This window comes from Oncorhynchus kisutch, linkage group LG28 (assembly GCF_002021735.2).
Source record: "Oncorhynchus kisutch isolate 150728-3 linkage group LG28, Okis_V2, whole genome shotgun sequence".
Classification (NCBI taxonomy): domain Eukaryota; kingdom Metazoa; phylum Chordata; class Actinopteri; order Salmoniformes; family Salmonidae; genus Oncorhynchus; species Oncorhynchus kisutch.
This window is the reverse complement of record NC_034201.2, coordinates 48,698,068-48,713,131: the sequence shown is the minus strand read 5'-3', so window position 1 is coordinate 48,713,131 and position 15,064 is coordinate 48,698,068. Positions and strand designations below refer to the sequence as shown.

Here is a 15,064-nt window from a genome sequence, read left to right as displayed (position 1 = left end):
CGGAACACAAAAAATATATAAAAATACCAACGTTAGCTAGCTTGCTAATCTAAGGTGGTGCTGATTAGCTAGCTTATTAGCAATGCAAGCTAACCTTAGCTAGCTACCGAGTAGTTCGAGAATGCGCTGCTGGACCTCAAACCTGGCTATTATTTTTTACCTACCTCGCTAAAGAGCATACTCTATTCAATTTAGAGACGATGGTAATCACGATAATTCATCAACTCCTGCCGGTGGTGTGTCGTTTTCCATTCGCGTCCCTGTATCGTGGTCGAAACTTCCTGTTTCCGGTTGGGGGCTTGACGCCGGTTTGTGTAGCAAAGTTTACCTTCCCCCTTTCGAACGAGAAAACAAGCCGTTGTTGTACCGCCTCCCACTGGTCAGATAAATGTATTACACCTTATTGTCTAGACTTGGTACAATGTGATTCAAATCGAGAAAGAACAGCAGATTCAAGTAGCTGCGACACACAGACACTGTGAAGGCCCAGAGGTTCTGAAAAAGGATATGTTTTGCTAGCTAGCCGGTAATATAGCCCAGAGTACCACTGACCTGACTGGTGTGATGAGGGCTTTGTATTTAATAATAATAATAATGAAATCTAATCAATTGAATACATTTGATGATAATATAAGATAATATGCGTATTCATAATGTGAATAAGTGCTGTATTACTATTCTAAAGGAGGGAACTGTAAAAAAAAACACAAAAAAAACAAGACTAATGTAAAATAGAGTAAAATGCGAATATTTCATCCTTTGTTATCCACATTTTTAAGTGGCGCTTTCTGATTTGAATTTACAAGAGGAGAAATATTAAACGAAGAGGGGGTATGGGGGTTCTTTGGGGTACGGGGGGTTTCGGGGTACTGAGGCGAGAAGGCGGGGCGGTGAGGTACCCGTTATCTGAAAAACAATGCCCCCTTCATTTATAGCTCAGTGCTCCTGTCTTTCCTCCCCCCACATCCCCTTCTACTGTCTCTCGTTTATACCTCCCACCCCTTTCCTTTTTTTCCCCGGCTGTACCCCCATACCTCTCCCCTTGTTTCCTCTGTGGTGCCTCGCTCCCCCCCTTTCCCTATTTCCCTTTTCCCCATACCCCCCCACCACCCCAACACACACACATGAACGTACACATAAACACACACACACACACACTCCGACACCCCTTCTTCCAGCCCCTCCTGCAGCACCGCTGCTGTCCTCTATTTTTTCTTCTGATGACAAATTAATTTGCATATTTTTTTCCCAGAGAGGCCTCATTAGAATGCATAGATACATTGGTGATGAACTCTCCCCTCACCCTCCTCTCCTCTCTTCTCATCCTCTCCTTCTCTCTCCTACCCCACCCTTCTCTCCTCTCCCCTCACCCCTCACCCTCCTCTCCTCTCTTCTCATCCTCTCCTTCTCCTTCTCATCCTCTCCTTCTCTCTCCTACCCCACCCTTCTATCCCCTCCTCTCCTCTCCTGTCCTTTCCTCCTCTCTCCTCTTCCCTACCCCACCCTCCTCTCTGTTTCTCCTCTCCTCTCCTCTCCTCTCCTCTCCTCTCCTCTCCTCTCCTCTCTTCTCATCCTCTCCTTCTCTCTCCTACCCCACCCTTCTCTCCTCTCCCCTCACCCTCCTCTCCTCTCTTCTCATCCTCTCCTTCTCCTTCTCATCCTCTCCTTCTCTCTCCTACCCCACCCTTCTATCCCCTCCTCTCCTGTCCTTTCCTCCTCTTCCCTACCCCACCCTCCTCTCTGTTTCTCCTCTCCTCTCTTCTCATCCTCTCCTTCTCCTTCTCATCCTCTCCTTCTCTCTCCTACCCCACCCTTCTATCCCCTCCTCTCCTCTCCTGTCCTCTCCTCTCCTCTTCCCTACCCCACTCTCCTCTCCTCTCCTTGTGCTTCATGGACAGGCTGTGTGACTTTCTGTCATCATGCTGCAGGTACTACTGCTACTACTCCCACATGGGACGGATGACAGTTTAATAGCTAGACAGAGACAAATGGGGCTCTGGATAAAAGTTGCCCTTAGGCACAGATCTGGGTTCAGTTTCAGCTCCCTGAGTCCTGATGGTAAATATGAGAGGTGGAATTGCTACACTAATCGCAGATCAGTGTCTATGAGGGCCGGCTCCATTGAGAATTTCTCTTTGTTTAAAAGATGTGACTGTGACATGTCCCTTTTCAAATGTTAAGTATCATCCATTGCTTCCCCTTTATTTTTTATAGCACTGTGCTAGAATGTATTCCCATGGCAAAATCTGATAGATGCCACAATCAGTGTCTCCCTTTCACTGTTCTGTATGTCTAAGGGTACCAAACCTACCTCCAAAGACAATAGAGAGAGTAACCAATCCTACCTCCCAAGACAATGGAGAGGGTAACCAAACCTACCTCCAAAGACAACAGAGAGGGTAACCAAACCTACCTCCCAAGACAATGGAGAGGGTAACCAAACCTACCTCCCAAGACAATGGAGAGGGTAACCAATCCTACCTACAAAGACAATAGAGAGGGTAACCAAACCTACCTCCAAAGACAATAGAGAGGGTAACCAAACCTACCTCCCAAGACAATAGAGAGGGTAACCAAACCTACCTCCCAAGACAATGGAGAGGGTAACCAATCCTACCTCCAAAGACAATAGAGAGGGTAACCAAACCTACCTCCAAAGACAATAGAGAGGGTAACCAAACCTACCTCCCAAGACAATGGAGAGGGTAACCAAACCTACCTCCCAAGACAATGGAGAGGGTAACCAAACCTACCTCCAAAGACAATGGAGAGGGTAACCAAACCTACCTCCCAAGACAATGGAGAGGGTAACCAAACCTACCTCCCAAGACAATCATTATCATCATCATCATCATCATCATCATCCCTACAATCCTATATATATAAAGCAGGATTCCTTACTGATTGATTGATTGATTGATTGATCGATTGATTGATCGATTGTAGCGGAACACTGTAAATCCAGGGCTGTTTCATTTTAGATGATGATGCCGACAAAGGTTTGCTAAAAAATAAAAAGAAGCAAATGAATATCAGACTGTGGAAGGAAAGCATGATTATCACCATCACCCATAAACCATTATTATTACTATTTTATTGACTAGAAATTAGCTTTAAAAATGGCACAATTTTCTCTCAGCCTCATGGCAAAATGGGGTTACTGGTTACTCTTAGGTTACTGGTATGATGATGATGATGATGAATTTGAGCTTGAGGGACTAAGGAATGAGAAAACCATCATTCACTGTGATACAAATATATAAAGGGTGTATAAAGAGCATGGAATATAGCGCTATCTACAAAGGTCCAATCATATCTGTCAAAATTTGTCAAAATCTAAATAATATTATATTTCTTAATGACATATGATTGTTTTTATTTAACTTTTAAGTTATGCTTCAATCAATGCACGGATTGACCTTATACGTGTGAATTGAATGCGCCCTTATGGGCCTGTGGAACGCAATACAGTTCTATTCATAGGAGCGCTGGCGCATGTGAGAATTGGAACATACACGCATGTGTCAGCGCCTTGACATCAACGTTTTCTAGCAGGTCTCCAGCGATGCACTTGCCTAATCCTAATGCATGTATCCAAAAGGTTGAGCCTTTAGCTACATAATCTGCCAAATTGTAATCATTCACTCCTATGGCCTATTTATTGCCTACCTCCTCGTGCCTTTTGCACACAATGTATATAGATTTGTTTGTTTCTACTGTGTTATTGACTTGTTAATTGTTTACTCCATGTGTAACTCTTTGTTGTCTGCTCACACTGCTATGCTTTATCTTGGCCAGGTCGCAGTTGCAAATGAGAACTTGTTCTCAACTAGCCTACCTGGTTAAATAAAGGTGTTCTCAACTAGCCTACCTGGTTAAATAAAGGTGTTCTCAACTAGCCTACCTGGTTAAATAAAGGTGTTCTCAACTAGCCTACCTGGTTAAATAAAGTTGTTCTCAACTAGCCTACCTGGTTAAATAAAGGTGTTCTCAACTAGCCTACCTGGTTAAATAAAGGTGTTCTCAACTAGCCTACCTGGTTAAATAAAGGTGTTCTCACTAGCCTACCTGGTTAAATAAAGGTGTTCTCAACTAGCCTACCTGGTTAAATAAAGGTGTTCTCAACTAGCCTACCTGGTTAAATAAGATGTGTTCTCAACTAGCCTACCTGGTTAAATAAAGGTGTTCCTCAACTAGCCTACCTGGTTAAATAAAGTGTTCTCAACTAGCCTACCTGGGTTAAATAAAGGTGTTCTCAACTAGGCCTACCTGGTTAAATAAAGGTGGTTCCTCAACTCGCCTACCTGTTAAATAAAGGTGTTATCAACTAGCCTATCCTGGTTAAAATAAAGGTTTTCTCAACTAGCCTACCTGGTTAAATAAAGGTGTTCTCAACCTAGCCTACCCCTGGTTACATAAAGGTGTTCTCAAACTAGCCTACCTGGTTAAATAAGTGTTTCTCAACTAGCCTACCTGGTTAATAAAAGGTGTTCTCACTAGCCTACCTGGTTAAATAAAGGTGTTCTCAACTAGCCTACCTGGTTAAATAAAGGTGTTCTCAACTAGCCTACCTGGTTAAATAAAGGTGTTCTCAACTAGCCTACCTGGTTAAATAAAGGTGTTTCTCAACTAGCCTACCTGGTTAAATAAAGGTGTTCTCAACTAGCCTACCTGGTTAAAATAAAGGTGGTTCTCAACTAGCCTACCTGGTTAAATAAAGGTGTTCTCAACTAGCCTACCTGGTTAAATAAAGGTGTTCTCAACTAGCCTACCTGGTTAAATAAAGGTGTTCTCAACTAGCCTACCTGGTTAAATAAAGGTGTTCTCAACTAGCCTACCTGGTTAAATAAAGGTTGTTCTCAACTAGCCTACCTGGTTAAATAAAGGTGTTCTCAACTAGCCTACCTGGTTAAATAAGGTGTTCTCAACTAGCCTACCTGTTAAATAAGGTGTTCTCAACTAGCCTACCTGGTTAAATAAAGGTGTTCTCAACTAGCCTACTGGTAGCCTACCTGGTTAATAAAGGTGTTCTCAACTAGCCTACCTGGTTAAATAAAGGTGTTCTCAACTAGCCTACCTGGTTAAATAAAGGTGTTCTCAACTAGCCTACCTGGTTAAATAAAGGTGTTCTCAACTAGCCTACCTGGTTAATAAAGGTGTTCTCAACTAGCCTACCTGGTTAAATAAAGGTGTTCTCACTAGCCTACCTGGTTAAATAAAGGTGTTCTCAACTAGCCTACCTGGTTAAATAAAGGTGTTCTCAACTAGCCTACCTGGTTAAATAAAGGTGTTCTCAACTAGCCTACCTGGTTAAATAAAGGTGTTCTCAACTAGCCTACCTGGTTAAATAAAGGTGTTCTCAACTAGCCTACCTGTTAAAATAAAGGTGTTCTCAACTAGCCTACCTGGTTAAATAAAGGTGTTCTCAACTAGCCTACCTGGTTAAATAAAGGTGTTTCTCAACTAGCCTACCTGGTTAAATAAAGGTGTTTCTCAACTAGCCTACCTGGTTAAATAAAGGTGTTCTCAACTAGCCTACCTGGTTAAATAAAGGTGTTCCAACTAGCCTACCTGGTTAAATAAAGGTGTTCTCAACTAGCCTACCTGGTTAAATAAAGGTTGTTCTCAACTAGCCTACCTGGTTAAATAAGGTGTTCTCAACTAGCCTACCCTGGTTAAATAAAGGTGTTCTCAACTGCCTACCTGGTTAAATAAAGGTGTTCTCACTAGCCTACCTGGTTAAATAAAGGTGTTCTCAACTAGCCTACCTGGTTAAATAAAGGTTTCTCAACTAGCCTACCTGGTTAAATAAAGGTGTTCTCAACTAGCCTACCTGGTTAAATAAAGGTGTTCTCTCACTAGCCTACCTTGGTTAATAAAGGTGTTCTCAACTAGCCTACCTGGTTAAATAAAGGTGTTCTCAACTAGCCTACCTGGTTAAATAAGGTGTTCTCCAACTAGCCTACCTGGTTAATAAAAGGTGTTCTCAACTAGCCTACACTGGTTAAATAAAGGTGTTTCCAACTAGCCTACCTGGTTTAAATAAAGGTTCTCAACTAGCCATACCGGTTCAATAAAGGTGTTTCTCAACTAGCCTACCTTGTAGATTAAATAAAGGTGTTCTCACTAGCCCTACCTGTTTAAATAAGGTGTCTCAACTTAAGCCTACTGGTAAAGGTAACTAGCCTACCCTGGTTAAATAAAGGTGTTCTCCAACTAGCCTACCTGGGTTTAAATAAATGTGTTCTCAAGCTAGCCGTACCTGGTATTTACAATAAAGGTGTTCTCAACTAGCCTACACCTGGGATTAAAATAAAGGTGTTCTTCAACTAGCCTACCTGGTTAAATAAAGGTGTCTCACTAGGCCTACCTGGTTAAATAAATGTGTTTCTCAACTAGCCCTACCTGGTTAAATAACGGTGTTCTCAAACTAGCCTACCTGGTTAAATAAGGTGTTATCCACTAGCCTACCTGGTTAAATAAAGGTGTTCTCAACTAGCCTACCTGGTTAAATAAAGGTGTTCTCAACTAGCCTACCTGGTTAAATAAAGGTGTTCTCAACTAGCCTACCTGGTTAAATAAAGGTGTTCTCAACTAGCCTACCTGGTTAAATAAAGGTGTTCTCAACTAGCCTACCTGGTTAAATAAAGGTGTTCTCAACTAGCCTACCTGGTTAAATAAAGGTGTTCTCAACTGGCCTACCTGGTTAAATAAAGGATGTTCGCAACTAGCCTACCGTGGTTCAATAAGTGTTTCCTCAACTAGCCTACCTGTTAAATAAAGGTGTTCTCAACTAGCCTACCTGGTTAAATAAAGGTGTTCTCAACTAGCCTACCTGGTTAAATACAGGTTGTTCTCAGACTAGTCCTACCTGGTTACATAAAGGTTGTTCTCAACTAGCCTACCTGGTTAAATTAAAGGTGTTCTCAACTAGCCTACCTGGTTAAATAAATGGTGTTCTCAACTAGGCCTACCTGGTTAAATAAAGGTGTTCTCAACTAGCCTACCTGGTTAAATAAAGGTGTTCTCAACTAGCCTACCCTGGTTAAATAAAGGTGGTCTCAACTAGCCTATCCTGGTTAAATAAAGGTGTTCTAACTAGCCTACCTGGTTAAATAAAGGTGTTCTCAACTAGCTACCTGGTTAATAAGGTGTTCTCAACTAGCCTACTGGTTAAATAAAGGTGTTCTCAACTAGGCCTACCTGGTTAAATAAGGTGTTCTCAACTAGCCTACCTGGTTAAATAAAGGTGTTCTCAACTAGCCTACCTGGTTAAATAAAGGTGTTCTCAACTAGCCTACCTGGTTAAATAAAGGTGTTCTCAACTGCCTACCTGGTTAAATAAAGGTGTTCTCAACTAGCCTACCTGGTTAAATAAAGGTGTTCTCAACTAGCCTACCTGGTTAAATAAAGGTGTTCTCAACTAGCCTACCTGGTTAAATAAAGGTGTTCTCAACTAGCCTACCTGGTTAAATAAAGGTGTTCTCAACTAGCCTACCTGGTTAAATAAAGGTGTTCTCAACTAGCCTACCTGGTTAAATAAAGGTGTTCTCAACTAGCCTTACCTGGGTTAAATAAAGGTGTTCTCAACTAGCCTACCTGGTTAATAAAGGTGTTCTCACTAGCCTACCTGGTTAAATAAAGGTGTTCTCAACTAGCCTACCTGGTTAAATAAAGGTGTTCTCAACTAGCCTACCTGGTTAAATAAAGGTGTTCTCAACTGGCCTACCTGGTTAATAAAGGTGTTCTCAACTAGCCTACCTGGTTAAATAAAGGTATTCTCACTAGGCCTACCTGGTTTAAATAAAGGTGTTTCTCAACTAGCCTACTGGTTAAATAAAGGTGTTCTCAATCCTAGCTACCTGGTTAAATATAGGAAGGTGTGTTCCTCAACTCAGACCTACCTGGTTAATAAAGGTGTTTCTCAACTAGCCTACCTGGTTAAATAAAGGTGTTCTCAACTAGCCACCTGGTTAAATAAAGGTGTTCTCAACTAGCCTACCTGGTTTAAATAAAGGTGTTCTCAACTAGCCTACCTGGTTAAATAAAGGTGTTCTCACTAGCCTACCTGGTTAAATAAAGGTGTCTCACTAGCCTACCTGGTTAAATAAAGGTGTTCTCAACTAGCCTACCTGGTTAAATAAAGGTGTTTCAACTAGCCTACCTGGTTAAATAAAGGTGTTTCAACTAGCCTACCTGGTTAAACTAAAGGTGTTTCAACTAGCCTACCTGGTTAAATAAAGGTGTTCTCAACTAGCCTACCTGGTTAAATAAAGGTGTTATCACCACTAGCCTACCTGGTTTAAATAAAGGGTGTTCTCAACTAGCCTACCTGGTTAAATAAAGGTGTTCTCAACTAGCCTACCTGGTTAAATAAAGGTGTTCTCAACTAGCCTACCTGGTTAAATAAAGGTGTTCTCACTAGCCTACCTGGTTAAATAAAGGTGTTCTCAACTAGCCTACCTGGTTAAATAAAGGTGTTCTCAACTAGCCTACCTGGTTAAATAAAGGTGTTCTCAACTAGCCTACCTGGTTAAATAAAGGTGTTCTCAACTAGCCTACCTGGTTAAATAAAGGTGTTCTCAACTAGCCTACCTGGTTAAATAAAGGGTGTTCTCAACTAGCCTACCTGGTTAATAAAGGTTGTTCTCAACTAGCCTACCTGGTTAAATAAAGGTGTTCTCAACTAGCCTACCTGGTTAAATAAAGGTGTTCTCAACTAGCCTACCTGGTTACAATAAAGGTGTTCTCAACTAGCCTACCTGGTTAAATAAAGGTGTTCTCAACTAGCCTACCTGGTTAAATAAAGGTGTTCTCAACTAGCCTACCTGGTTAATAAAGGTGTTTCTCAACTAGCCTACCTGGTTAAATAAAGGGTGTTCTCAACTAGCCTACCTGGTTAAATAAAGGTGTTCTCAAACTAGCCTACCTGGTTAAATAAAGGTGTTCTCAACTAGCCTACCTGGTTAAATAAAGGTGTTCTCAACTAGCCTACCTGGTTAAATAAAGGTGTTCTCACTAGCTACCTGTTAAATAAGAGGTGTTCTCAACTAGCCTACCTGGTTAAATAAAGGTGTTCTCTCACCGTAGCCCCTACCTGGTTAACATAAGGTGTTCTCAACTAGCCTCCGGTTTAAATAAAGGTGTTCTCAACTGGCCTACCTGGTTAAATAAAGGTGTCTCACTAGCCTACCTGGTTAAATAAAGGTGTTCTCAACTAGCCTACTGGTTAAATAAAGGTGTTCTCAACTAGCCTACCTGTTAAATAAAGGTGTTCTCAACTAGCCTACCTGGTTAAATAAAGGTGTTCTCAACTAGCCTACCTGGTTAAATAAAGGTGTTCTCAACTAGCCTACCTGGTTAAATAAAGGTGGTCTCAACTAGCCTACCTGGTTAAATAAAGGTGTTCTCAACTAGCCTACCTGGTTAAATAAAGGTGTTCTCAACTAGCCTACCTGGTTAAATAAAGGTGTTCTCAACTAGCCTACCTGGTTAAATAAAGGTGTTCTCAACTAGCCTACCTGGTTAAATAAAGGTGTTCTCAACTAGCCTACCTGGTTAAATAAAGGTGTTCTCAACTAGCCTACCTGGTTAAATAAAGGTGTTCTCAACTAGCCTACCTGGTTAAATAAAGGTGTTCTCAACTAGCCTACCTGGTTAAATAAAGGTGTTCTCAACTAGCCTACCTGGTTAAATAAAGGTGTTCTCAACTAGCCTACCTGGTTAAATAAAGGTGTTCTCAACTAGCCTACCTGGTTAAATAAAGGTGTTCTCAACTAGCCTACCTGGTTAAATAAAGGTGTTCTCAACTAGCCTACCTGGTTAAATAAAGGTGTTCTCAACTAGCCTACCTGGTTAAATAAAGGTGTTCTCAACTAGCCTACCTGGTTAAATAACGGTGTTCTCAACTAGCCTACCTGGTTAATAAAGGTGTGTTCTCAACTAAGCCTAACCTGGTTAAATAAAGGTGTTCTCAACTATGCCTACCTGGTTAAATAATGGGGTTCCTCAACTAGCCTACCTGGTTAAATAAAGGTGGTTCTCAACTGGCCTACCTGTTAAATAAAGGTGTTCTCAACTAGCCTACCTACTGGTTAAATAAAGGTGTTCTCATAGCCTTAATGCGCACTAGCTGGGTTAGATAAAGGTGTTCCTCAACTAGGCCTACTGGTTAAATAAAGGTGTTCTCACCTAGCCTACCTGGTTAAATAAAGGTGTTCTCAACTAGGCCTACCTGGTTAAATAAAGGTGTTCTCAACTAGGCCTAACCTGGTTAAATAAAGGTGTTCTTCAACTAGCCTACCTGGTTAAATAAAGGTGTTCTCACTAGCCACCTGGTTAACTAAAAATAAGAGGTGTTTCTCAACTAAGCCTACCTGGTTAAATAAAGGGTGTTCTCAACTAGCCTACCTGGTTAAATGAAAGGTGTTCTCAACTAGCCTACCTGGTTAAATAAAGGTGTTCTCAACTAGCCTACCTGGTTAAATAAAGGGTGTTCTCACTAGCCCTATAACCTGGTTAAATAAAGGTGTTTCTCAACTTACCTACCTGGTTAAATAAAGGTGTTCTCAACTAGCCTACCTGGTTAAATAAAGGTGTTCTCAACTAGCCTACCTGGTTAAATAAAGGTGTTCTCAACTAGCCTACCTGGTTAAATAAAGGTGTTCTCAACTAGCCTACCTGGTTAAATAAAGGTGTTCTCAACTAGCCTACCTGGTTAAATAAAGGTGTTCTCAACTAGCCTACCTGGTTAAATAAAGGTGTTCTCAACTAGCCTACCTGGTTAAATAAAGGTGTTCTCAACTAGCCTACCTGGTTAAATAAAGGTGTTCTCAACTAGCCTACCTGGTTAAATAAAGGTGTTCTCAACTAGCCTACCTGGTTAAATAAAGGTGTTCTCAACTAGCCTACCTGGGTTAAATAAAGGTGTTCTCAACTAGCCTACCTGGTTAAATAAAGGTGTTCTCAACTAGCCTACCTGGTTAGATAAAGGTGTTCTCAACTGGCCTACCTGGTTAAATAAAGGTGTCTTCAACTAGCCTACCTGGTTAAATAAAGGTGTCTCAACTTAGCCTACCTGGTTAAATAAAGGTGTTCTCAATAGCCTACCTGGTTAAATAAAGGTGTTTCTCAACTAGCCTACCTGGTTAAATAAAGGTGTTCTCAACTAGCCTACCTGGTTAAATAAAGGTGTTCTCAACTAGCCTACCTGGTTAAATAAAGGTGTTCTCAACTGGCCTACCTGGTTAAATAAAGGTGTTCTCAACTGGCCTTCCTGGTTAAATAAAGGTGTTCTCAACTGGCCTCCTGGTTAAATAAAGGTGTTCTCAACTGGCCTTCCTGGTTAAATAAAGGTGTTCTCAACTGGCCTCCTGGTTAAATAAAGGTGTTCTCAACTAGCCTACCTGGTTAAATAAAGGTGTTCTCAACTGGCCTACCTGGTTAAATAAAGGTGTTCTCAACTAGCCTACCAGGTTAATAAAGGTGTTCTCAACTAGCCTACCTGGTTAAATAAAGGTGTTCTCAACTAGCCTACCTGGTTAAATAAAGGTGTTCTCAACTAGCCTACCTGGTTAAATAAAGTGTTCTCAACTAGCCTACCTGGTTAAATAAAGGTGTTCTCAACTAGCCTACCTGGTTAAATAAAGGTGTTCTCAACTAGCCTACCTGGTTAAATAAAGGTGTTCTCAACTAGCCTACCTGGTTAATAAAGGTGTCTCAACTGGCCTACCTGGTTAAATAAAGGTGTTCTCAACTAGCCTACCTGGTTAAATAAAGGTGTTCTCAACTAGCCTACCTGGTTAAATAAAGGTGTTCTCAACTAGCCTACCTGGTTAAATAAAGGTGTTCTCAACTAGCCTACCTGGTTAAATAAAGGTGTTCTCAACTAGCCTACCTGGTTAAATAAAGGTGTTCTCAACTAGCCTACCTGGTTAAATAAAGGTGGTCTCAACTAGCCTACCTGGTTAAATAAAGGTGTTCTCAACTAGCCTACCTGGTTAAATAAAGGTGTTCTCAACTAGCCTACCTGGTTAAATAAAGGTGTTCTCAACTGCCTACCTGGTTAAATAAAGGTGTTCTCAACTAGGCCTACCTGGTTAAATAAAGGTGTTCTCAACTAGCCTACCTGGTTAAATAAAGGTGTTCTCAACTAGCAACTAGCCTACCTGGTTAAATAAAGGTGTTCTCAACTAGCCTACCTGGTTAAATAAAGGTGTTCTCAACTAGCCTACCTGGTTAAATAAAGGTGTTCTCAACTAGCCTACCTGGTTAAATAAAGGTGTTCTCAACTAGCCTACCTGGTTAAATAAAGGTGTTCTCAACTAGCCTACCTGGTTAAATAAAGGTGTTCTCAACTAGCCTACCTGGTTAAATAAAGGTGTTCTCAACTAGCCTACCTGGTTAAATAAAGGTGTTCTCAACTAGCCTACCTGGTTAAATAAAGGTGTTCTCAACTAGCCTACCTGGTTAAATAAAGGTGTTCTCAACTAGCCTACCTGGTTAAATAAAGGTGTTCTCAACTAGCCTACCTGGTTAAATAAAGGTGTTCTCAACTAGCCTACCTGGTTAAATAAAGGTGTTCTCAACTAGCCTACCTGGTTAAATAAAGGTGTTCTCAACTAGCCTACCTGGTTAAATAAAGGTGTTCTCAACTAGCCTACCTGGTTAAATAAAGGTGTTCTCAACTAGCCTACCTGGTTAAATAAAGGTGTTCTCAACTAGCCTACCTGGTTAAATAAAGGTGTTCTCAACTAGCCTACCTGGTTAAATAAAGGTGTTCTCAACTAGCCTACCTGGTTAAATAAAGTGTTCTCAACTAGCCTACCTGGTTAAATAAAGGTGTTCTCAACTAGCCTACCTGGTTAAATAAAGGTGTTCTCAACTAGCCTACCTGGTTAAATAAAGGTGTTCTCAACTAGCCTACCTGGTTAAATAAAGGTGTTCTCAACTAGCCTACCTGGTTAAATAAAGGTGTTCTCAACTAGCCTACCTGGTTAAATAAAGGTGTTCTCAACTAGCCTACCTGGTAATAAAGGTGTTCTCAACTAGCCTACCTGGTTAAATAAAGGTGTTCTCACTAGCCTACCTGGTTAATAAAGGTGTTCTCAACTAGCCTACCGGTTAAATAAAGTGTTCTCAACTAGCCTCCCTGGTTAAATAAAGGTGTTCTCAACTAGCCTACCTGGTTTAAAATAAGGTGTTCTCAACTAGCCTACCTGGTTAAATAAAGGTGTTCTCAACACTAGGCCTACCTGGTTTAAATAAAGGTGTTCTCAACTAGCCTACCTGGTTAAATAAAGGTGTTCTCAACTAGCCTACCTGGTTAAATAAAGGTGTTCTCAACTAGCCTACCTGGTTAAATAAAGGTGTTCTCAACTAGCCTACCTGGTTAATAAAGGTGTTCTCAACTAGCCTACCTGGTTAAATAAAGGTGTTCTCAACTAGCCTACCTGGTTAAATAAAGGTGTTCTCAACTAGCCTACCTGGTTAAATAAAGGTGTTCTCAACTAGCCTACCTGGTTAAATAAAGGTGTTCTCAACTAGCCTACCTGGTTAAATAAAGGTGTTCTCAACTAGCCTACCTGGTTAAATAAAGGTGTTCTCAACTAGGCCTACCTGGTTAAATAAAGGTGTTCTCAACTAGCCTACCTGGTTAAATAAAGGTGTTCTCAACTAGCCTACCTGGTTAAATAAAGGTGTTCTCAACTAGCCTACCTGGTTAAATAAAGGTGTTCTCAACTAGCCTACCTGGTTAAATAAAGGTGTTCTCAACTAGCCTACCTGGTTAAATAAAGGTGTTCTCAACTAGCCTACCTGGTTAAATAAAGGTGTTCTCAACTAGCCTACCTGGTTAAATAAAGGTGTTCTCAACTAGCCTACCTGGTTAAATAAAGGTGTTCTCAACTTGCCTACCTGGTTAAATAAAGGTGTTCTCAACTAGCCTACCTGGTTAAATAAAGGTGTTCTCAACTAGCCTACCTGGTTAAATAAAGGTGTTCTCAACTAGCCTACCTGGTTAAATAAAGGTGTTCTCAACTAGCCTACCTGGTTAAATAAAGGTGTTCTCAACTAGCCTACCTGGTTAAATAAAGGTGTTCTCAACTAGCCTACCTGGTTAAATAAAGGTGTTCTCAACTAGCCTACCTGGTTAAATAAAGGTGTTCTCAACTAGCCTACCTGGTTAAATAAAGGTGTTCTCTACTAGCCTACCTGGTTAAATAAAGGTGTTCTCAACTAGCCTACCTGGTTAAATAAAGGTGTTCTCAACTAGCCTACCTGGTTAAATAAAGGTGAACTAAAATATATATAAATAAACATTCGAACAAAAACGCAGAGTTACAAAAGCATAAAAATAACGGTATAAAGTAACGGTTGGAGTCAGAACTGTAGCCGATAAAAGCGCGTCAACACTGCTTCATATAGCCAGAGGACCGCACATAAAACGGATGGTTCCGTTTGTGACAATGAGGACTATAGTGAGGACAGATAGAATAGAAAAATAAATGGTCTTAAAATTGCTTGTCTACTTTTAGTTTTATTGGCTACCGTTTTCATTAAACCGCATTATAGACTCTCCTTCTGCTATCAACGTGCATTAGATTTATACCGTGTAATGAACATTTGTTAAATAATCTTGTATTTCTCCTAAACAATCACTAATAACATAATAAACGCCGTCTTCTGTCGAAAATAAGAACCTTGCTTAATACTGCCTCGATATACTGTCATTGATACATCTGCATTGATAGTGTATACTGTACCATGTCATTCATTGGTTCATTACAAACGACAAAAAATATCTCAAATTCCTTCTACGTGATATACTGTATCATCCTACCAAGAGGTCCCTTCAAACACTTTTCTATTATTCCTATTTAAAACTCACCATCCTAATATATTCTATTAACAAAGTCTTAATTTGCTAATACAGGTAATTAACATAGAATGGTGTGAATAGTCAATGGTTGCAATTGATCATTGGGGGTGGGGTGGGAACTTCCCACCAACACCTTGTTCCAGTTCACTTTAACACGCTGTTGCTCACCAAAACGCTCCGCAGTTG

At 40.7% G+C, this 15,064-nt stretch overlaps 1 protein-coding gene across 1 annotated transcript in view; it reads right to left on the bottom strand.

Annotated features, from left to right (window-relative positions):
* LOC109883148 (SUMO-specific isopeptidase USPL1) overlaps nucleotides 1-15,064 on the bottom strand; it is a 40,300-nt gene that overhangs the window by 22,413 nt on the left and 2,823 nt on the right. The window contains 1 exon segment of the mRNA XM_031808287.1: nucleotides 165-335. The gene's annotated coding sequence lies outside the window, so the exon portion shown is untranslated.